Below are 24,824 nucleotides of genomic sequence, written 5' to 3'. Positions count from 1 at the left end.
CAGAGTGCCAGAGGGACAGCTGATGGAGACCAGCGCAGGGCGGATGAGCTGAACTGTTACTTTAACAGATTTGACTCTCCCCCCACCCCCTCTGCCCCCCTTCCTGCTCCCCCCTCTTCACACATCCCCAGCCCAGCAGACCCTCCCCTTCCTGCGACACTTTCACCGGCCCCCAATTTACCCTCACGGACTATTCCCACCCCCTGCAGCCCCCCTCACTCCCCCCTCTCCTTCACACCGGACCAGGTGAGGAGAGAGCTGAGGCGACTGAAGCAGAGGAAATCTGCAGGACCAGACGGCATCAGTCCCAGGCTGCTGAGGACCTGCGCGGACCAGCTCTGTGAGGTCCTCTGCCACCTCTACAACCTGAGCCTCAGCCTGGAGCGGGTCCCCGTCCTGTGGAAAACCTCCTGCGTGGTCCCAGTCCCTAAAACAGCTCACGCCAAGGAACTGGCCCACTACAGACCTGTCGCCTTCACCTCCCACCTCATGAAGACCATGGAGAGGCTCCTCCTCCACTACCTCCGCTCAGTGGTGAGCTCCGACCTGGACCCGCTGCAGTTTGCCTACAGGCCCAACATGGGGGTAGAAGACGCCGTCATCTACCTGCTGCAGCAAGCGCTCACTCACCTGGAGAGCGCCGGCAGCGCTGTGAGAGTCATGTTCTTTGACTTCTCCAGCGCCTTCAACACCATCAGGCCGGTGCTGCTGCGGGGGAAGCTGGTGGACGCGGGAGTTGATGGACATCTTGCTGCCTGGACCATTGACTACCTCACTGACCGTCCACAGTGCATGCGGCTGCATGGCTGTGAGTCAGAGGTGGTAGTTTGCAGCACGGGGGCGCCCCAGGGCACCGTCCTCTCACCCTTCCTCTTCACCATCTACACCTCGGACTTCACCTACAACACGGACAGCTGCCATCTCCAGAAGTTCTCCGATGACTCCGCCATTGTGGGCCATGTGTCTGAGGGGAACGAGCTGGAGTATCGGTCGGTCATCATGGACTTTGTGGACTGGTGTGAGCGCAACCACCTGTGCCTCAACACCAGTAAGACGAAGGAGATGGTGGTCGACTTCAGGAGAAGGACACTCCCACATCCACCAGTGAACATCCAGGGGCAGGACATTGAAACAGTGGACAGTTTCAAGTACCTGGGTGTTCACCTCAACAATAAACTGGACTGGTCCCACAACACTGATGCTCTGTACAAGAAGGGCCAGAGTCGCCTCCACTTTCTGAGGAGGCTGAGGTCCTTCGGAGTGTGCAGACCTCTACTAAGGACTGTCAATGACACTGTGGTAGCCTCTGCTTTCCTCTACGCTGTCGTCTGCTGGGCCCCGGCAGCACAGAGCGGGACATGAAGAGACTGAACAAGCTGACCAAGAGGGCCAGCTCTGTCCTGGGCTGCCCACTGGACTCTGTGATGGATGTGGGTGAGAGGAGGATGTTGACCAAGCTCTCATTCATCATGGACAACAGCTCCCACCCACTGCACCGGACTGTAGTGGAGCTGAGCAGCTCCTTTAGCACGAGACTCAGACACCCTCAGTGCAAGAAGGAGCGCTACCGCAGGTCCTTCATCCCCACTGCCATCAGACTATATAACACTACTGTGTAGTTGTTATTATGTGCAATATTTATTATCTTGTTCTTGCACTTTCGTGACTTTTGCACTCCTCTGTTTTTTTGTTTCTAAGAGCCCTGTAACGGTAAATTTCTCCTTTGTGAGATTAATAAAGTCTATCTTATCTTATCTTATCATATTTTTGGACTGTGGGAGGAAGCTGGATTGCCCCGAGAAAACCCATGCATGCACAGGTAGGACATGCAAACTCCATGCAGAAAGATCCCAGGCCCAGACTGGGATTTGAACCGGAATCTTCTTGCTTCTTGCTAACCACTATACCACTGTGCAGCCCACTACATACTAACTAAATATAAATAAATACATAAGTAAATAACTAAATAAATAAAAAGATTTATATTTGTGTTTGTATCTTTAAATTATTTTAAGATAGATGAAAGTGATGCAGCATATCATCAGTGTTACAGAGATTTGGATGTTGACGCGTTACTATTTTTAATATATTTGATACAATTCAGAGCATGTTTATAAAATCTGAGCACAGAGGAATAGAGTAGAGATAGTCAAATAAAGAGATTATTATACTGATCATGAAGTAAATATTAAACATGTTTCTATGGAGTATAACTATGAGATGATTTAATTCCACTCCATCGCCAGTGTTTCTGATCTGCAGCCTTCTGCACTCTCAGATTGTGTTGACAGAAAGTCCTTCAATCTAATAAACAACTCATTGGGTTTCATTCTCTTGTCTGGAGTCTTGCTGATGAGAACAGGACTATATTAAACCTCCCCTATCAATTTAATCTCTCCTGCTCTGTTCATGAGAGCACAGTGATGAGAGATGATCACAGCATCAGTTCTGTGGTCACGGACTACTCCACTCTGCTTTCAGACCTGAGGGATTACTGTGGTTTCATTATAAACAACTGTGCAGCCTAGAACACTGGAATGGTCCACACCAAGCAGAAACTCTCTACGCCTTAGTGAACACAGACTAGAGTGAACTGTGAGCTGAACTTTGAGTAGCGATACCGAAGCATAGAACTCTTCACTTTTTAAAAAATCAACTCAAGACTTTTTTTTTTCCTTTACCAGTGTGTAATAGGTATCAGTAGGCATTTTAAAAATTCATGAGCAATATTTTATTAAACTTTGTATACTTAAATTCAGAATGTAATTGCTGATCTTTTGTCTGCTTGCAACATTAAACAAAAAGCTCATTAACTATATATTTCGTTCACTCTGCATGTACAACAAAGGCAAACTATTATTTGTCACCTAAAACTAAAATATAGCATGCAATATATAAATAAATTACATTCACTCTTTTTTGACATTGAGGGATAAATATTTGTTGTTCTGACACACCTTTACAACAGAATGGACTTAACCAATAACCAAGTGCTCACAATACTGAAAGTGATGATGGGCAGATGGTTAGTGGAGTCACACACCAGAAATCTCATGTCAGTAAGAAGTCACCCTTATGTACAGAATAAATGATGTTGTTGATGCCACTTGTGTAATATTGCATTCTCCTTAAAGGACTTGATGAAGCTGGCGGTGATTCGTAACACTGAAAATTTCCCCACTGCGGGATCAATGAAGGTTTAATCTATCTATTTTGGGGGACAGGATCACCTTGATGAACACTGAGCTGTCTACAATGCTTTCCTAGACGATGAATAGTAGATTTGTGGGCCTGCATAGTCCTACCTGATATGACAGCTTCCAACATGCCACTCGCCCATTTTCATCAATTTTTTTGTCATCTTTCTCATTGTGTCATTTGAATATAGTTGAATTTTGAGGTGTTCTTATATAGTCACTGGTCAAAGAAGTGGAACGGTCACGCTATCTGACGATGGTCATTTAAAGCCACACCTGACCTTAGTAATGATTACCTCAAAAGTCAAGAATTTGTCACCAGCTAAATGCTTAAAAAAATGTAATGGACTATTCATGACCTTTTACCCATCTCTAACTAAAACTATAGCAATTAAGTTTAAAACATTTCTTTTAGATCAGATTTAAGGTCAATTAGCCTGCTGTATTTATATTTCATTGTAAAATAAACACTGAAACCTGTATTAATCCCATAAATATTCTACTTTACTAAGCATCGGTATCTCAACCACTAAATTACTTTATTTGTTTTTTTCCACAACAGGGCAGCATGGTTGCTATATGCTATGTCTACACAGAGTGTGGAGTAATCAGCCCACAGACACAATATGAGCCACTGGCTCATTCACAGCCTCATACAGTCACTGCTGTTACATGCAGAAAATTCAGGAAACCAGACTTACACATTTAAAAATGCATTACTGAGATTTCACTCACCTCCTTAACACATAAGTAAAGTGGAAAGATACAGAGAGAAAGACATAACATAAGAACTAACATACATGCATTTTATTTGCATTCTTTTTGCCATCTCTCTGACTATTTTAATGTTCTAAAAATCCCAAGGCTCAAAACAACAGTTGGTCGCCTTACCACCACTTCATTAAAACTATAAAAACTGTGGCTGCAGATTTTTAATTCAATAATATAGAAACCACTTGTCTTATTGTTTGCAATGATTGAAAACTTGCAGCCTTTCTGACCTCCATGGCACAGGGTTTGAAGACCCTGTGTATCTGCACTCCCACTAGATTATTTTATTTTACTAGGGTTTTTTTTGTGCTTGCAAGATGTACATCTAGAAGACTAGAGTATGGAAATGGTATTCTATTAAAAGCTAATTACGTAAAAAAATTCTTGCCTCCGATATTTAGTTTCACAGCAAGATGGAAATAGTTCACTGTGTATCATACCTGTGCATTCCAGCCTGAAAACATGAGATTATAAGAGACTGTGTCGTTGTAATTTGTATTGGTCATGTATGCAATTCAATAATAAACAATGGGTCACAATTTCAGCTCAGTGGAGTAATTGATGTCAGAAGCACCCTTGTTGCTGTGCTGAAAGTGAAGCACATAGTGAATTCCCATCAGGCATGTCAGTGAAAGTTCAGATAACAAGGTCTGCTGCCTGCCAAAGTTTGTGTCTTCCCCACCTGCACTGACTCGACCATAACATGTTAATAGTCTAAGATAGTTGCATCCGACAGTAAAACAACTCTTTACAGTAAAAATTCAGTGGCCCACATACATTGGTTCACATTTAAACAGTTCTAATTTTCATTTGCTGCCTGATGAAGCAGATGTTGTCTGGCTTTGTGCAGTTACATCACTGTTTATGGTTGTTGTCTGACTTAGCTGACTTCAAAGCATCATGGCTTGTGTAGGTGTTTTAGCGTACATCAGCTAATGCCCATTTAATATGTTTCTAATGGATACTGTACCACATCATGCCTACTTGCAAGGTGCCTCAGGAGCAATCCTTTTTCTCAGTCAGTAGTCCACACTTTTTAGTGGACTAATGTGCGGACTAATCAACCCAGAGACCCTTTCGCAAAACTGTAAATGGTAAGAATTTCAGGAGATAGCTAACTTATACTTTCATCCAAATAGAACAGCTGCATATCAGATGTTTACTGCAGAATGACCACTCATAACGCTCTTAGAGACAACAGGATACCTCCTACCTCCACCAGAACCTGGTAATAGTCACGAAATGTCAACTGTGAGGAAAACCACCCCTCTGGAGAAGAGGAGATTACAATCTTCACTGTTACCTCCTGACTTTCCTCTCTTCTACATAGGAACTTTCTACATAGGAATGCATTGGACAGTTTTGAATCCAACATCAATAGAGTAGTGATCTCAACATCTGAACTTAGTCTGGTACACCAGGTTGATCAAGACCAGGACTGAAGAAGAACATATCACATCTGAAGTGTTTGTGGAGAAGCAAACATGAGACATGAACACCCCCTCTCTGTCACAGGCCACAGCCATAAAGGCAGAGAGAAACTTTTTATCCTGAGTGTACAAACTTGAGTCTTAGTTTTATTATCATTGTATGCAGGGGTGAAAGTAAGCCGGTGCTGTACTGCATACCGGCAGAAGATCTGGTGCCAGTACGCGGTGGTGGTACGCCACACGGCTGCTTGCTATCGACCGGAGTTCACTCAGCAGTACGCGAGTGCGCATGCATGTCTACTCCCGTAACACAGCGATTGCTATGGCCAATAGCAGTCAATAGGTGCGCTTGATTTATTGCACTGGGACATTTCCCACAACTAGTCAATGGATGTCAACAAGCGTCGCCTGTGCCGGGACGGGGGGAGCAATAAATTACACCTGAAATTCTAATTTGGGCCTCTGTGGAAAATCTTGTAGGTGATGTGTTTTGATGTTTAGTTCCATTTTCAGTGTTTGCTCGTGACCTCATGTCTGTTCTTAGAGCCTTGTATTCTGGATGTTTATCAGTGTTTCAATTAAAGCAAAAAGTTTACCATATTTTCAAGTGTTTATAATTCCTACCAATTCCATTGGCTTACAGTAAAATATTAATATGTTTTTATTTGTTTGCGTTTTAACTTTAAAATGCATGAAGTTAGAGCGAGATGAGGGTTTTGGTAATAGTACTGGCAAAAATGTAAAACTACTTTCACCCCTTATTGTATGTGTACACCCCCTGTCAAAAGTTTTAGGACACTTTCTCTTTCAAATAAAGTAGAACCTGTCCTACAACTTTTGACAGGGGGTGTATCTACCAAATCTGGTACACATATGCAGCACATCAGGCTGAACAAAAAAGTCAGTGACAGCCACATTCCAAACCCAACAGGAAGTGAGCTATTTTGCATTGAATGTCAGATTTTGCCCATTTTTCATTTTTTCTAGAGCAAACTCCTCCTAGGGGGAAACTCCAATTCACCTCAAATTCGGCCAGTAGATACAGGAGGCCTTAATGATCAAAAGTTGAATGAATGAATGAATGAATGAAAAGTTTATTTCGAACATAGATTAAAAGAGAGAAAAAGAAAGAAACAAATCAGCAATGTCCGAAAAGGAGTAGGAAGAAGTGTAAAACTTATAAAACTCCCACCCCCCCAGTTATTAAAATCTTTTTCCAAAGACAAAGGGCGTGTCTGTGGCGGCCTCTGGAATTTTGATCCTTCGCCATGAAATTTCAAATGCTGTGTAAATGCCCTGAACATGCTCCAATCTGCCTGAAACTTTACATGATCAGAGTCCTGCCCTGATCACATCCATATGATGAAATACACCCCCTGTCAAAAGTTGTAGGACAGGTTCTACTTTATTTGAATGAGAAAGTGTCCTAAAACTTTTGACAGGGGGTGTATACTTGTATTTCCAGTTCTATTATATGTTTACTTTCATGTAGCCTAAAATTATGCAATTAATTTGCATGTTTACACCTTTTATTTTATCTCAGGAGCCATATGAGATAAACATATTTGATGTTGTTTTAACCACCTGTTCAATGCTATTTCAGATCGCTGATCAGATATTTTACAATTAATTTTGTACATTTAAGAAATTAACAAAGAGTCAGTTCTGAAGGTATTTGGCCTCTGACCTCTCCTGGGCAGTGAAACTTACAACCACGTCTTGGGAGGAACACATCCATGATTGGTTAGATGCTGATTTAAATTCGGCTCCGTAACTTCCTTTAGAAGAGAATGTCACTGGGTTCTTTTATGATGACTTTTCTTACACAGCTTTTAACATTCTATACTTTCCTTATGCAATTCTACTGGGATTTTTCTCATAATTTATGAGCTGTTCCCACATTCTACATCATTTTCTGCAGTTTAAATTGGGCTTAAATTATTTCTCAGCATTTACAATGCAACAGTGCGAGCATTTTCTTTGTAACTAAGAGCTTTGACTAAATCAGTGCAACTGTACAAAAGTGTCTCCTTGTCTCTGCGTTCCTGAATCAACTCACCCATCAGATCCTCACAACTCCACACCCTGCAGCAGCCTCCCCCTCCCTCCTACCATGGCTTTGCAGGTATCATTTTCCTTCCGCTAAACAGATGAATCTAGAAATTACAACTGGCTTCTCAATTCTAAACTGCTTTGTAACTGATCGCTGCTCAACCAACTGCTCCGACCTACGGTTAATCAGTTTGTTTACCTGCATTTATTTATTCCCTGTTTGCTGCTTGTGACATTATTGTTTCTTGTATGTTTTTACTATTAGTTCAAAAGTGTTTTCTATATAATTATTGTTAGTTCTACCTGGTATTTCTTTATTTAGGAACTGGACATTAATGAAATCAGTGTTTGTGACTTTTGATTATGAGACTGACCAATAATTTTAATAACTGTAATTGGGAATTCAAAATACATTGTTGTTTCAGTGTGTAACAAACTGGCAAGACACAGAATACTAGCATAAGGTAAATTAAACCTCTTTTTGTGTTTCTAGATTTCTTAACAGCTTTTGTCTGTAGTTCTCATCCACTGTTAGCAGCTCCCATGGCAGAATTTTAAGCTCACTGATTTGATGAATTGCACTTTGAGAGTCACAGTTTACTTCTTTTAGAACTAAAATTCTTTAAGCATACTCCATCTTTATAGTAAGAAACCTCCCTGGCTTCTGGCAAATGAGACTGCAAGCAATGGAAGAAAAAAGCAACAACAACATACAATGCTCTCTGTGACAGTGGAAGCTGCTATGTTGTGCATATTTTAGGATCTGTGCCTTTCAGAATCATAATGTTGATTTAATGACTCGCTGCACACAGGGCAGGATTAAGGTGTCCTCAGTGGAGTTAAAAGCTCCGCATTTTTAATAGAGCAACACCTGCAAGGGTCTGAGTGAGTAATGAGAGTCTGGAAATAAATTCACTGGGCCTTATTGAGATCTGTCACCAGTGAAACAATGACTCCACTGTGCCTTCAGAGTTCCTGCAGTGCAGCACCAGTTTGTTTCACTTTTCAGACCTGATGCCTTCTCTTTCTTTCTTTTTTTTTTCTGCTAACAGGTCCGTGCTACCTTCATCTCAAACTTAATTACCATTTCATTTTTTCATCTGCCTCCAGAGTTTGCCCCTATGGTCCCGAGTCCACAGACCCTTCTCTATGTGATGAAGGGGAAAGAAACAATCAGTGGGAGCTCAACCCATCTCATAAAATGAATGCTAATGACTTGAGTCTATATTACCTCTGGAAAAGTGAAATTATAATGAGGGACTTTTAAAGTCAAGAATGCCCTGACCACTGTACAATGATGATCCGTCTTGTTGGAAATCAGCTACCATGTGCGATTTCAATTTTCAGTCTACTATATTAATTTAACACAAAACCGGTACAACAGGAGCACAGATAGATTTGTACCCTCACAGTCAATGCCTTGTTATTTCATTGAACATCTGGGAGGATTTAATAAATAATGACAAACTAAACTAGAGCCTACACTCTTCTACCTTAGCATAATTTTGTACTTATGAAACTAGGACTCTTAACTACTTAGTCTCCAACATCACAGTCGACACATTTACAGTTACATACAGTATACATAAATGTCCTACATTAATCAGTCAGTGGTTTAAGAGGTGTGGCCCTTCAGTTTTTGTTTTTGCTTTGTTCTTCTTGGATTACTTTGCCATGATGATTTTAACTAATGAAAGGGTTGTGCCCTCCTAATGAAGATCAGTTGAAGTCTGTCTTACTGCCTCTCCACTCTGAGATATGGCAAGACATTTAGAGACCAGCCTGTCAGCCTGTTGGTAATAAAGCCCTGTGAGAGTGCTGAGTTATTTTCAATGTCCCTTTTGAGTGGGGACATTGGAGAGAATGGTTGTTACAACCTGCTGTGGCAACACTGGAGACATGAGGAGCAGGGTGTTGAGGCATGTTGATGAATTGGTCTGGGTCCTGGAGTCTCCAAGGCCTTGTTCCAAGGCTACAGCAAGCTGCCAGTGAAGCACCTCTGGGGCTGCTGGAGTGCGATAGTAATAGAAACAAAGCAATCAGAGTATGGGTCCGTGCCCCAAACCATCTGGCAACAGCTGTGCTGTTGAGACACCTTCAGATTCTACCAGGAAGGGCTTTTGAAAGAAGGTACAGATAAAACTTAATTATAAAGCTGTTACCTTGGAAGCAAAGGGGAAAAGATTTGACTCAACTCTACTTACCTTCACTCTGTTGAGCCGGAATAAAGGAGACAAACATCAAATAACATTGTTAATAAATATAATATTTATGCAATTAGTATGATTGTTTTTGATTTAGTTGTCATTTGTCTGTCTAGTCAGTTGTTGTAGGATGGTTTGAACAAGATATATAACATAATTTTTAGTCTCAACAAAATGCTCCAATTCAAATGCAGTTTGCAGCTAACACCATCACAATACAAGCACTCGGTATGTATACTCTGTACGATACATGTTTATATGAATCTTAATTACCAAACAACATCACATTTCTCAGGTGCAATATGCAAGCTTTTGAACTTAAATATAGTCAATATAGAGTAATGGCATTAGCAAACTGCTATCTGTGATGTGACCATATAGTGGTGTAATGGTGTCCTAAGCAGAGAATGGAGTTACACTCCCTCTGTGTATAGTCTAATCTGAGCTTCTCTATTCTAAGTTATGGTGCATTGGTGCATACACACACACACACACACACACACACACACACACACACACACACACATATATATATATATATAATTTTATTTTTTTTAATGGATGCTTGTTTCATTTCAGCTCAGCCAGAAACTCTTCTGCTGTTCTGCAGTTCTGCAATTGTTTGGCTTGCATGATGCAGTGTGGTGCTGTCAGAGTGTGCGAGTTTCTGTCTCCTCTCATATATAGCCAGCTGTTAAAATGTCACTTAGGGGCCGTTTACACGAGGACGCTTGCAGGTAAAAACGTCAAAATATTTCAACAAAACACCCTATCGTTTAAACGAGAACGGCGTTTTGGGGGCTTAAAAACGCAAAAATTTGAAACCGGCCTCCAGAGTGGAAAAGTTGAAAACTCTCCGCCATTATGTTTCCGTCTAAACGGCAAAACGCAAAACTTTGCCGAGATCTGACCACGTCGCGTACGCGATTACGTCACATACGTGCGCTGGTGCTTTGGTTTGCCGGCCGGTACAAGGAAGTAAACAAAGATGTGTGATTATTTCCATCCTTCGTACCTTCAAGCAACTCTGGCAGCTCTGTGTACACTACAGGAGTCGTACCAACAAACGTGCAGAATCTGTACAGATTCCATTCATGAACATTTACCGCGGCAGAGATCCAAAAAGGGAGATAGTACACATGTGCGTAGACATGGCGGAGTTTTATCACAGTGCCACCCAGCTGCCTGGCATGCATATCCAATCAAATTCAACACTATAGAGTCACTGTATATACGCAGATTTCCTTCAAAACCGCTCGTCTAAACGTGAAATGACAAGACGCCACTTTTGCGTTTTCTGTTAAGATGGTCCTCGTATAAACGTAGCCTTAATGTCACTTTTCGACGTAGGTCACATGATCAAAGCTAAATCTTTGACAACTAAGCCAGCAACAACTTTGCTGATGAGTCTGCTTAAGATGACCTTGACATTCAGCAAATGCTAAGAAGCCAGTGGAACTTAAGATCTTTAAAGATGTTTTTATTTTCCTTTATTGTCATTCAGAAGAGATGCATGTTTTTAAAACACACACACACAAAAACTGATAGAGTATCAAGGGTTTAACAAAATAGTTTAAGTATGCCTGCAGTGTAGCTGCTAAAAAATCTGCTTTATTGACTGATATCCCATAATAACATGGCAGGTGTGAAAAGGAGATAGCAGGGTAGTGATCTTATCTTCAAGTGCATTTGTCATCTACTAAAAAGAATCAGAGACGGTCTCGTGTGGTCCCAGTGATGATCTATTCTCAATGATGAGCAAGAGGAGTCAGCAGCAAAACAACCTACAGAGAAAGAAATTAATATATCTCAGAGATCTGATCAATAAACAGAAAGCATCAGTGATGTCTCTCACTGCCCTCCCCATGCTAACCAGCTGATGACACAATCAATTTGCCCCTCTGCCCTCCCTCACACTCTCAGCCACGGAAATCAATCACAGAAGTGAGGCCACTCGTTGTGTCTTAACACCCAGCATGCATTTTAGATGAGAGTCCGTTCAAGGCTAGGAGAGACGCCATGCACATTTTGTGTGTGTGCAAGTGTGTGTCCTACAGTTGTGAGAAGACAGTGTTTTATATGCATCCATAATACAGTATAATTTATTTTGAACTGGCAAAATGAGCATTCAGAGGAACGGCACTCTCTATAAAGAGTTATTTAAACCGGATCAGTAAGAATTTTGGATTTTGACCTCAGGGGGACTGCAAGCCAACAATCCTCTCTCTTTCATCTGTCCTAAATAAATGACTCCACCTCGATCACTTCATAAGTTGTGAGAAAGCTGTAATGATTTCTGTGCATTGCATTTGGATGCCAGGTGGTTTTGTAAGCATCAAAGTGAATATGAATACATGAGCTATCTGAGGGCATTGCAAGATTTGCTGCTCACTAGATCAAATGTAACAAGGTCTGAGGAAAAGATTGCTTGGTCACTGCTACAACCTGGCAGCTCATTAAGGACCTAGTATGCATTAACAATATCAATATCAATCAATTCGGGATCACACTACAAATAAAGGAAACACATCATCAGCAAGAAAGACATAAATAGAAATATTTTAGCATAAAAAAGTAATTCACAGTCGGAACTCTGATAAATCCAAAAACAAAATTGACCGAACTATACAAAGAGTGTAGAAATATATAACCCCTGTTTTGTGGACATGCTCACATATGTTCTGTCTCCTTTAGATGTGATTTTACCTTGAAGTCTTTTCTACTTGGTGCCTTACAATTAATTAGAATGAAAAAATAATAATTTCTACAACAAGCTGAAAGCCAGAAGCAGAATTTGGTGCAATATGAACATGTAACTGGGTGGTTGTTAGAACTTTAGCAGCTGAGATGGAACAGTATGAACAATTTGGGATTGACTAGTTGATGTAAACTTCAGAAAAGTGAATTATTCTAACAAGGAAGTTATAGCACGAGTAATATACCCTGTCTCATAAATTAAAAAGATCGATTCAATTCTTGTCACATTTCAGGGCTCAAGGAACCATGACTAAATCTGTTTTGTTAAGTTACTCACATTGGTCACAAAACTGTTGAACCCTGAATTCTTGCAGAGGGATGTCCTTTTCAAATCACAACAATCAGAATCAGAGCTGATCAAGGCATTTTTTTGGTTGATTGGTATCAGCACTATCCTAAGCACAATTCTTTGTTTCTTTTTTTGTCATCTGTTTTTGTGAAGCAGGAAGTAATGATTTAGTGCCCAACAGCAGCTTTCATAACTGGTTGACTGGACTGAACCAGACAGTGAAACAGTAGTAAATGGCCAGTAACACTAACAAACATTCCACAAGAAACTGAGCTAGGCTTGCTTCTGTGGCCCTATTGTTTTCTTACTGCTATGAAGAACTGCCGTTATTCTGCCTGATTGAAACTCAACATGTATTACAGGAAGTGGCCTTGTTTCTCCCACCTAAGAACACTCATAATAAGGCCAGAGCTGGATTTTTTGTTTTGTTTTGTTTTTTTTTTGTTTACCATATTGTATGAAGAGATAGCACAGACACAGAGATGAACAAAAATACTAAGGAAGTATAGAATACATTATGGCACTCTCAAATCCCAAGTGCGCTTTGAGCACCAGCATCAAACTGGTCACTGCAAGAACTAATATTGACCTATCCTCCATAAACCACACAGAAAACTCTACTTAATGATAAATGGCTGGCTCCCTGGCTGTGATCAATGAGAGGCTTTGCAGAGTCTCTGTGACTAGTTGAAACCAGGGTCATTGCTTCTAAAATAAAGCCTGACAGGAAAAGGATTCAATTAATCAATTTGTATCCATCTGTTCAGCTTACATGGAAATTATGAATGTTCACTGCATATGAAGTCAATTATAAACTCCATCCATCAAGCTGCCACAGTGCTCTCTGCAGCGGAACACTGGCGGTTTTGAAGTCATACTCTGTACCATTACAAGCAAAAGCGCAGGATGTTAGCAGTCATTTAATTAAAATGATCATATTCATCAAAACATTGAGCAAATATTTAAAGTTATTAATGTTTGCTGAAAAGGTTTCTGTGTTTTCAGGGCTGTAAATGTAACATTAACATTTTCATGTTGTCATTTCTAGTCACTCTTTAAGGATACAACCACAACTAAATGGGTCATTCAGTTTTGTATAGACATTTATGGTCCCCAGAGGCAAGATTTTTGGCTATTCTTTACTTTGAATGGACCACCAGTTTGTGGGCGAAATGACAGTTTGTCCAATACTTGACAAATAATGACCACATATGTGCAAAACTGATCACCTTCCCTCAACCTTAGCTGTACTTTGTGTTTAATGCTACTTAGCACTAATGATTTGCACACCTAAACCTATGAAATCAGGGTGTATAAAAAGCAGACAACTAAAAACAGACTCAAAGTTAATGCCTTAACATTCAGAAAAATTAAAGATTTTACATTCCTGTTATGAATATATACACTCCAGTCAAAAAATTGGACACACCGTCTATAAAGGTTTTTCTTTTATTTCATGACTTTTTACATTGTAGATTCTCACTGAAGACATCAAAATCTGTGAATTAACACATATGGAATTAAGTAAACAAAAAGTGTGAAATAAGTCCAAACATGTTTTATATTTTAGATTCTTCAAAATAGCCACCCTTTGCTTTATTGCTTTGCACACTCTTGGCATTCTTGCAATGAGCTTCATGAAGTGTTGTGAATGATGATCACATGATTGCGATCCTTCTACAGATCCATCTATCCATCCATTCTCTGCTGATCCCTGATGCTCTCTCCTCCACAAGCAAAACAAATGTACGCGCGGTTGCGTAGTGCGTAGCTCGCCCACCTCTGCATGGGCTTGCTTGCTGTGCGCGTAACCGTTGATTGACAGCATGACAAAGCTGAAGCTCGAACTTGATTGGTCGGCAGCGACCGGTGCTTTTTGGAATAACATGGGGGTCTATGAGAGGAAGGCGGAGCTCAGGAATAAATTTTCATATCACGTTATACTAACTTTATATTATAGTATCGAACTGGACTAACACGTTTAAGCTTTGTTAAAAAATGATACATAAATTGAAAACAAACGGAAACTCCGGACAGCAGCTTTAAGGTTAATTGACACTTTGTAGCTATATGAAATAATATAGTTATGACATTTTGTAATGAATGACAATAACGCGGCACAATGTTCTATGCAGAACAGGCGGACCTAAGTGCCTAAGTAAGTGCATGTCCTGACTGCACATCCCCTTTAAGGGAGGTGGTGATGTAGACTAATGGGTTTGTTGTGTCAAGTGAATCTCTCCTGGAATGACAGAACAACATACTGCTGTAGTCATGGACAGGTGCTGCTATAAGGGCAGTAAAGTTGCTTTAGTCAGGCAGCTCCAAGGAACCTCAATTAGCAGAAGAGTAACTGTAACTCTCTGTGCTATTTTCACTGTCACATCAGAGAAAACCGACTCCCTGGTCATATAACATTATTGCAGCATCCTTGTACACTTGTACACAAGTTTGAGCACATTTCACTGATTTTAGCTTCACTACACTGGCTGCCTGTCCTTTTTAGAATTCATTTTAAAATGCTTTATTTGCTTTTAAATCTTTACATGGTCTCGCCCCCCAATACCTGTCTGAGCTTCTTCATCCACATACTCCGAGCCGTTCCCTCAGGTCAGCTGATCAGCTGCTCCTGAGGATCCCCAAAACAAGGCTGAAGCTCAGAGGAGATCGAGCGTTTTCTGTGGCAGCTCCAAAGCTTGGAATGAGCTGCCACTGCACATTAGATAGGCCTCCTCGTTGTCCAATTTTAAAACCCTTCTTAAAACCCACCTTTTCTCATTGGCATTTCACACCACATTGGTTTGTTGTTTCATGTGCATGTATATATTTTTGGGAGGGGCAGTCCAGTTTGTTTAGTCTATTTATTGTTTTGTTTTATTGTGCAGTCTGCTTTTACTTCTTATTGTTTTTATCCTAGTTAATGTTTTATCTTTGTTTTTATTCTTTTTATTTTAATCTTGTTGTTTATGCCTATGTACAGCACCTTGGTCAACTGTGGTTGTTTTGAAGGTGCTTTATAAATAAATTTGATTTGATTTGATTTGATACACTCTTTACATGTGAAATGCCACGAATAAACAAAAACAGCAGAAACACAGATATAAAAAGCAACTGCAGCAGTATTGACCGTGAAATCTTCTCTGGTTTTTATTTTGTGTTTATTTCAACTACTTTACTGCCAATCACACAGTTTGTGCTGTTTGTCGGCTGATCAAGAACTAAGCATTAGCTCCATGGGAAAATGTGGATAATTCTAGAATAGTGATTTATTAGGATAAATGCATTAGAGGATGGAGAGGCACATAGGCATGTAACTTACATGATTATTTGGGCAGACAGATAGTCATAGATATTTTTAGAAAATTTTAGAAACATGTGAACTAGTACTAAACTATTAATATGTAAATCTAGTAGTAAGCACTACGTACTTTCACTTAGTCTTACTGTCAAGTGCTATTTTGTGATGCTTGTACTTCACTTCATCATACCATTTTTCCCTTCCTCCAATTACATTATTAGCAACATTTAATTATTTTGTGTATGAACTACATTATTAGCTTGTAGTATAGCACTTTGTTATAGTTTAAACTAACCACACAGCAAATATAATTAAATCTGGCTCCATTTTGACCAGATACAACATTTAAATGCCAGTGCCAAGAATCAGTGCTGATAATTAAATATAACCACATTTAAATATTATAAGTGTGAAACTTAGCTTATTTATATGATAGGATGGATATTTTTACTTTTACCCAAACAAAGCATCTGGACAGCTTTTCTTCTTCCACCAATGTCGCCATGTTAATGCCCCCACCCCTATGCTGGCTAATTTCTACTTTCTCAGTAGCCCCTCTGTATATTAAGTATACTACCAATCCACTACCACTGTTCTGTCCTGCCTGTTTACCTAGCAGCTCTTTTGATGTCTTGCCTGTGTATTGTATCTCTGATTGCCCTCTGATTCTCTGTGTGTTGGCTTACCTGTCAGCTGACTTCCTGCCATTATTTTTGTACTTGGGTTCTCCTCTCTGCTTTTCCACCACCCCATCATGAGATCCATCTGTCCATCTTCTACACACCGCTTTATCTCTGTGGGGTTGTTGGGGCTGGAGTCTATCCCAGCTGACTGGAGCCTGCGTGTCACCAGTCTCCATGATGACATTCACCACAGAAGCAACTGACTTCAGCATTGCTTTGTCTCTAATAATATATGAATTATTGCTCATATACATTAGCTTGCTCACACACTGGCATTGTCTGACTTTATCTGAATTTAAAAAATGTAAAACATTTAGCCATGAACTATGTGTTTATTCAGTGAATGATGCTGGAAATAATGTTTTCTCTTCTCTTTTTTTCTGTTTTGGCCCCCCCATCTTTACCAGTTGCTGTTTGATGCTCAGCTGGTTGTGTTTAGTGAAGTTTTCTCTTAAAAGACTTGCCTAATGGTACTGGATTAAGAAGAATGAGGGTACATTTTGTGAGACAGAAAACCGAGAAACTAACTTAGAGACTAACTCTAAGTAAAGTTTAGAGAAAGTGGTGATATTCATTTGTAATTATTTGAATTGTTCTCTATATTAAATGCTACTTTGTGCAGCTGTAAACATAGGTAAATAATTCATGCTTAGAGCAGACAAGTACTTTTGTTAACTGCTGCAATGACAAGCATTCCCTCTGTGTGTAGCTACAAGCACAGGGTGTGTGAGTGAGTGTATCCAACTTGGAACTTTGTGAAAGTGACTTCTGTTTGTGGCAACTCCTCTTCCTGTCACTGCAGCCAAGCACTAACTGTTATTGATAGCCCTGCCGTAATACTGCCTAAGACAGCACTGTTGTCGGTGCCCTTGCCTCCAGTAATCACAGCAACTTTAAGTGATTGCGATACTTGTCTGACAGCGGGCAGGAAGGACTGGGCAGCTACTTTACATATAAATGCTTATTTATTCCCTGCGAGAAAGAAACAATTAAAATGCAGTCATGTTTAAACTGTGGCCAAGCAGGCCTGCTCAGTAGCAGTATTTTGTATAAGTTGACCCGCATGATCTAAAAATAAATATGAAAATTAAACCAGTTATCAGTAAAACAACACAGCACAACTCACCTTTGAATCCTCATAACTAGTCACAGATGAAAATATTCCACAAAAAACGGCCATAATCCAACCTTGGACATCCAGACAAAACAAGCCAGTAAAATATTTTGTCCAAAACATGTCTTGAAATCAAGTAAAAATGTTTGGGAACTTCCAGGTTTGTTTTGGGCTGATGTATGCTGATTAGTGTTTCAGTCCAGCCTGGCCAGGAGACTTCACTTTGAGGCTCTACACTGAGACCATATCACACACAAAGAACATTTTGACAAATGTAAAAATTTAAGATTTGTTATCAAATCAGTGTGTCCACATATTAACAAAACATCATTTCCAAATTTATTCTTACAGTCTTGGAAATCTGTATGCTGGCTCTCGGCATTTGAATATATATGTGAAATACCACAGAAATACTGTGCAAATAACTTTTTTTTTACAAACTTCACTCTTACTGAAACGGCATTGCATAAATACTGAGCAATGAAAAGGACCAAAACATGTCTCTTCATGCTACTACCTACTATGATTTTTAAAAGGGAAACTCTGCAATTATTTCGAGCTTTTCTACATTACAAGGACACATAATTCATTTAACTCCTCTCAGAGTTGCACAAGAACAGTGTGACATTCAGAATGGTACCATGATTGAGCCACTATCTCAGCAGAGGAATGTATAGCATTAACCCTAATAGTCCGACTGCAGAGAGTGAATCAGCACTCTGGTTTGGTTTCAGGCAGTATTAGTGGACCGAGGCTCATATCTGCTCAGTAAAACTAAGCATGTCGGAACTAATTATCTCCTTGAAGCTCTTCTTCTCATATATCTGGAATGAAAATGAACACTGACTCTAAGAGTGCACAGAATATTAGTTTAACATTAATTTTAAAAACATGTAAAGTGGTGTGAACTTTTAACATGCAGATAGTCTTTGTTTCCCCAACATGCAGACAGATTTCAGATCTGAGGCAATTCTTTACTGGATCGACTGTCTGCAAGCTATTCAAGCTTATTTGTGATTCACAATGTTTCACATTAGGTTGCTTGACAATAATTCTGTTTTGCATTTGATTAAGCAGTTTTGAGATAGAATAGACTGATTAGTTAACACATTCATTTGACACAGTCTTTTGCTTTCAGCATTGTTGATGTAGTTATAATATATTCTGCCTCATTTGATTCTGGCTGATAGCTCCTAGCTCGCTTGATTACATTCTCCGATTGGTGTAATTATTGCCATCAAGTGTAATCAAAGAGCCAACCTTAAATGTGTATTTGTGTGGGTTAAGTGGAGCTATGTCTTATTGCTCTGTGTATTTAGTGGTGACTTTGAGTACTGAGACTGAAACTATGAAAAGCTGCTGTAATGAATGTGTTCAGTAACAATGTGGACAAATGAAAATATGTAAGTGTAAACTCTGTTTCTGATTATAACCCTGAAAATCCTTCTGTGAGGCAAAAATACACATTCAGAAGTGTAATTTTGCAATATTTATAACTCTGAAAATATTACAATGCCACATCAGAGACTCAGGGGCAGGACAATGGCGATATGACAGACTGACTTGGAGTATAACACAATATTATTTCCACACTAAAAAAAACAAAAAAAAAACTACAACAGGAAGTATAAAAGAAATAAACTTGAAACGGGATGTAGTGAAAGCACTACTCAAAACTAAACTGGAGACCCCTATGGGTTCGGAAGAATAACAACAACCAGGGTCAAGTCGAACAAACTATAAATGGACAAAAACTAACCCAAACAGGTTTCTACCAAGCCGGGAGAGTTCTAACAAAAATGCTATTCCTAAATTACACAAATGCTGACAACTAACAAAAGCTAGAATTACATTTATCTGAATACAAAGACACTATACAATAATTCACTAATTCTGACAGATTGGTGACTACGGCAGCTAGAATTACACTCAGCAAAATACTAAACACTTTACAAGAATTGTAACTGATCTGGACTCAGAAAGCAGAAAGGGAACTGACAGACAAGAAGGGACAGAGGCAAGGGAGACTGAGGCAGACCAAGGTGGTTTGGCATGCAAAGGGAGACGTCTGACAGGTGCTGCGGATGGTGAAAGGTGGCTGGAGGTGTCCAGATCTGTACAGGTGGTAGTGGATGAATGGTACAGAACCTAGGTGGGAGAAGACAAGCAGGCAGGGAGTCCAGAGCTAGAAAGCAAGAACACATGATCAGTATGAGGGTTAGTCAAGGTGAGCTAGACAGAACACCAGTCAGTACTAAATAAGGTATTTCTACGGTCCAGTGTCGAGCAGAGTCAGCATCTGGCTTTTATGGGAGAGGATGGTGAAGCGGAGATCACTCCCACCTGCTCATGCACTTCCTCTACTGATTGTCACTGGCAGCACTTGTCAGCAGTCACATTCCACACTCACACCCACCGAGGAAGAGAGAGAGAAGGAAAAGGGAATGGAGGAAAATGTGCCACGGCCTGGCAGCTGAGGTGGAGGGTGTGACATATAACGTCCTAGATGTAATTCTAAACCATTGCTTTGACAAGAGTGTGTAGATCAATGAGGCTCTCACCTCTGCCTATACCTCCCCATCCCACTTGCCACAGCTCAAGCACATCATCTCACCTACAACTGCTCAAACAGTGCACAACCACTGTATGCTACACAATGACAAGTTGGAATATTGGACTAATTCAGCCAGAACCAATTTTGAATATGAAGACAGGAAGTGCCACTCTGCAAGTTGGCAGGATTGGTTCCTTAGACTGGTTTAATATGAACACTGTAAGTCTGAAGCTGCATTTTGAGGATATAATTCATTCATCATCATTTAGGATGAGGCCCAGCCATAGGCCTCCAGATCAGAATGAGAGAGAGCATGCTGAGCATCAGGGATGTATCAGACTGGTACATTTGAGGATAGACATGTCTGAGTGTGAAAGAATTGCTATTTAAGGGCCATGCCAGCAACAGTGAGATAAAGGGAAAGACACTGTGGAGGCAACATGTGTTCAAATTCTATTGAATATGATGTTCACAGTCTTTTCCCATTTTTACTTTAAAAGACAGAAACAGTGTCAACTCATAATCACCCTAGTATAGAGATTTGAAGCTTGAATCATGAATATTGTGTATTTTGTTTGTTTGTTTATTTTTTTTATTTAGTTTCAAAAATGTTTTACAGACTGCAGGTTTTACTGTCTAAGACATCAAATGAAGGACCTTTGTTCCAGGTTAAAACGCCATACAGACACATGGTATAAGTAAGATCCACTTGTTTATAAGAAAACAGGTTTATGTTAATGATAATTACTGCTATTATTCCTATTTTTATTACTCCGCCAAGAAACGTGGCAGAGTTATCTGACAATCCGTGTTGGTTTGTTTGTCTGTCTGTCTGTTTGCAACATTACTCAAAAATGGACTAACGGATATGCATAACGTTTTTCAGAGAAGGTCAGAAATGATACAGTTGCCAATTGATGATATTGTGGCAGTGACACATCTTTTAGTCTGGATCCATGGATTTGCTAAAGATTTCTGTATCATTGCAAGATAGCGACAGGGCGTCATTGTAACTATGACAACGAGTGAACACTACGTCAGCTGGCTGCTGATGATCACACGATTGTGATCCTACTACGAATTGACTGCTGCGGACTACAAATTTTTTAAAAGTTTCATCTGCCAAAAATCATACAATGACTGAGCAAACTTGGTGGAATATTGTGATCTTTGAGTGCTTTTCAAGTTATTATTATTATTATTATTATATGTGTACTGTTCTGCTACGTGTATATACATCCAGTATGTTTACGCAGGAAACAGTCAGCCAAACTCAGTTTCACAAGCCGATGTCCTGTCAGATTTTGCTACCCATCGAAATTGCTCCTTTGCGGCTATGCGCATGCGTTCTACGTCATTAACATCACGCCCATAATTATTTGCTCCCTGTCAGAGTTCCTGGGAGCATTATTTGATGGGGTGCGAGTAAACTATCAAAATATGCTCCCGCCCGAAGTACATATAAAACACACCAAAACTAGCTGGGATTAATGACACATGGCTATTGGGATGAATATTAATGATTTATTCGTGCACTGAGTACTGGGAGCATTATTTGATGGGGTGCAAGTGAACTATCAAAATATGCTACCACCCTAAAGTACATATGAAACACATCAAAACTAGTTGGAATTAATGATACGGAGGTATTGGGGGTGAATATTAATTATTTATTCGTGCACTGAGTACCAGGAGCATTATTTGATGGGGGGCGAATGTATTATCAAAATATGCTCCCCTACAATTTTGGTAAAAAAATAGAGGAAGACGCAAGAAGATTCTTTTTTTTTTTAACATGGTAACGTCATTGTAATTAGATAAACAACTGTAATGGACAAGGCTATAGGAAAAAACAGTGGCAGCAAAATTTGACAAAGTAGCAAAAATTTATAGACGCGTCCATCAGAAAATTCAACGGTAGCAAAATCTGATAAGGTAGCAAAATCTGACAGAACACCGGATCAGAGCGTCTTGCTCCCTTTATTGAGTTGTTACAATGACTCATGAATCTCCGAGTGAAACTGAAATAAAAGGCAGAAAAAATGTACAAAATTAACGTATTAAATTGTTTTCGCTATTACTTGTCAAACATACAATCAACAGCATGAAATAATGGATCAGCGAGAAAAGAAACTCAACAGACGCTGTTTTTCCCTTTCACCACAAGATGGCACTATAATCACATTAACACAAGAGTGCCTGTATAATGAGAGCGGCGACATGACGGGTCCAAAAAATTTTGGTCACGTGATCTATAGGAGCCATTTTGTTTCCTATTCATGAACGCCGGTTATGCCTGTTAACGTTGTTTACAACGCAGAGAGTAATTCTAGGTCTTTTTTGGCTTCATAAATACCTGAAAAATGACGGGCTGTTGTGCCTTTGGGTGCACAAATCGATCGGAGAAGGGATTCCACATGTTTAGATTTCCCAGGAGTAGTGAAAGAATGAAACTGTGGGAAAATAAAGTCCGGAGAGTGGGAGGCAGTTGTGGTTATTTTGACTTTGACCATTTTCATGCATGGAGATGCATGAAATAATGAATGTCTTCATTAGTCAGTATTTTGTTTATGTATGTATATAGCGTAATCATATATTGTCTCTTCAAATTATTAAAATAAGTGACTTTGCTGCCATTATCTGCTTCTCTAACATATATTAGTGTGTGTGTGTGTGTTTACAGTGTTTGCAAAATACCTGTCGACAGTCGAGCTTAATATCAGAATATTCTATTACCTATTATTATTATTATCTATTATTCCCGCTATGAATATTAAAATACGCCGAACCATTTGTCCTGTATCATAGCTACATGTATGACGTTTGTAGCAAAAAAAAAAAAAAAAAAACACGTTAAAATCAGTTCAATATTCAGAGTTAAGATGGATTAAATGCGCTGTCAAACAGCGCTGAGTGGAGCGGGTGACCAGACCAAGATGGCGGCCGTATTTCTCGCTGCGCAGCACCCCGAGCGGCGTCTACTCTTTATTATGTCTATGGGACTGGCAGCCTGTGCTCTGGGAGGGGGAGAAGCTCACAGCAGCACCTGCTGCTTGTTGAAAACAGTAACTGCAGAATGAGCTGAGTTTTCCTATGAGAGTCTACAAAACGGCAGAAAAAGTCGCTAGATTTGTCGCTGGTTGCTTTTGACAAAAAAAAGTCACTAGGAGCTTTGAAAAGTCGCCAGATATAGCGAGAAAGTCGCTAAGTTGGCAACACTGGTCTTGATGGTTTCAACTGAACATAGCTGCTCACGTTGCTCACATAACACTGCTACTGAATGGCGGAGTTATTACCCATAATGCACTGCACATTCCCCAAACGTCTTTCAAAATAAAATGCTCCGTGATACAGTAAGAATAACAATAACCTTTACCCTTTTTTATCATTACAAATTACACATTACGTTAACAAATATGCAAATGTGCTTATTCAAAAAGAACAACTCTAATTTTCCAACCTGCAGGGCAGAACAATATGTTTTATTGTTCTTAAGAAGAAACAGACTACAATTTACTCGCAGTTTTCATTTGATGGCTCTTTAAGATTTTAAAACATAATGCAAATTTAAAATGATACAGCCGTGAAATAAAAAAAGAAAATGTTGTATGTTACTGGCTCTAATAGGGTGTTTTATCAAAGTGGTGATAGTATGCATGATCTACTGTGAATGTCTAGCCTCGTCTGGTGTTGGATTCACACTAAGAATGTCTATTGTGTCTTTAGCCTTCTGGCTTCCAGTGGTGCTGCTCAGCTGGCGACTTGGACAGTACTGCTGCTATCTATCTATCTCAGAAAACAGACCTTACAAAAGCTTAATGGCAGGGTGGTAAATAATGGCTTTGGATGCAATGACAGTCTGAGATGAAAGGTCTGTCCCACATCAACAAAAGAAAGTTGGCTTTGCATGGCTGTATTGATCTGTGCTGTCCTCATCCTACCTTACCTGGAACATAATAAATAGCTGCATGAGTACTGTAAACAGTAACTTTTCTTTGAGCTGGCTTCCAAAATGCAAAAGAGATCCATCAAATGTCCAGGGTTTTGTACAGGAAAACATGCATTAAATGTATGTTTAACATTCTATCTGTTAAGTTGTTGAAATCATTGATCTGCATCTCCAGCCCTTATAGACTATCCTCTAAAGTTTCAACTCAGCCTTCAACCATCCAAAATAAAAGAAGATGTTTCTAATAAATTCCATGTACTTGTGCATGGCCAGTGAGAATGACTCTATTGGATTAGCCCTTCAGTTTCATAAATAAACAAAAACAAATGAATTACATTAACTTAACGAAACTGTCATAACAACCTAAGAACTGAGTGAGTGAAAGCTTATGTACTGTCAAATTACTGTCTTTCCATGTTCTTCATTACTCATCCTGCACAATGACATAGGACTGCATTCTCTCTAACTGTCTCGTTAGATCATTCTACTGGCACTGAGTGTTAGAAGGGGCGGGGGTGATGGAGGA

The sequence above is a fragment of the Acanthochromis polyacanthus genome, chromosome 1 (assembly GCF_021347895.1).
Source record: "Acanthochromis polyacanthus isolate Apoly-LR-REF ecotype Palm Island chromosome 1, KAUST_Apoly_ChrSc, whole genome shotgun sequence".
NCBI classification, from domain to species: Eukaryota; Metazoa; Chordata; class Actinopteri; family Pomacentridae; genus Acanthochromis; species Acanthochromis polyacanthus.
The sequence above is the reverse complement of the archived record's forward strand: the minus strand, read 5'-3'. Positions refer to the sequence as shown.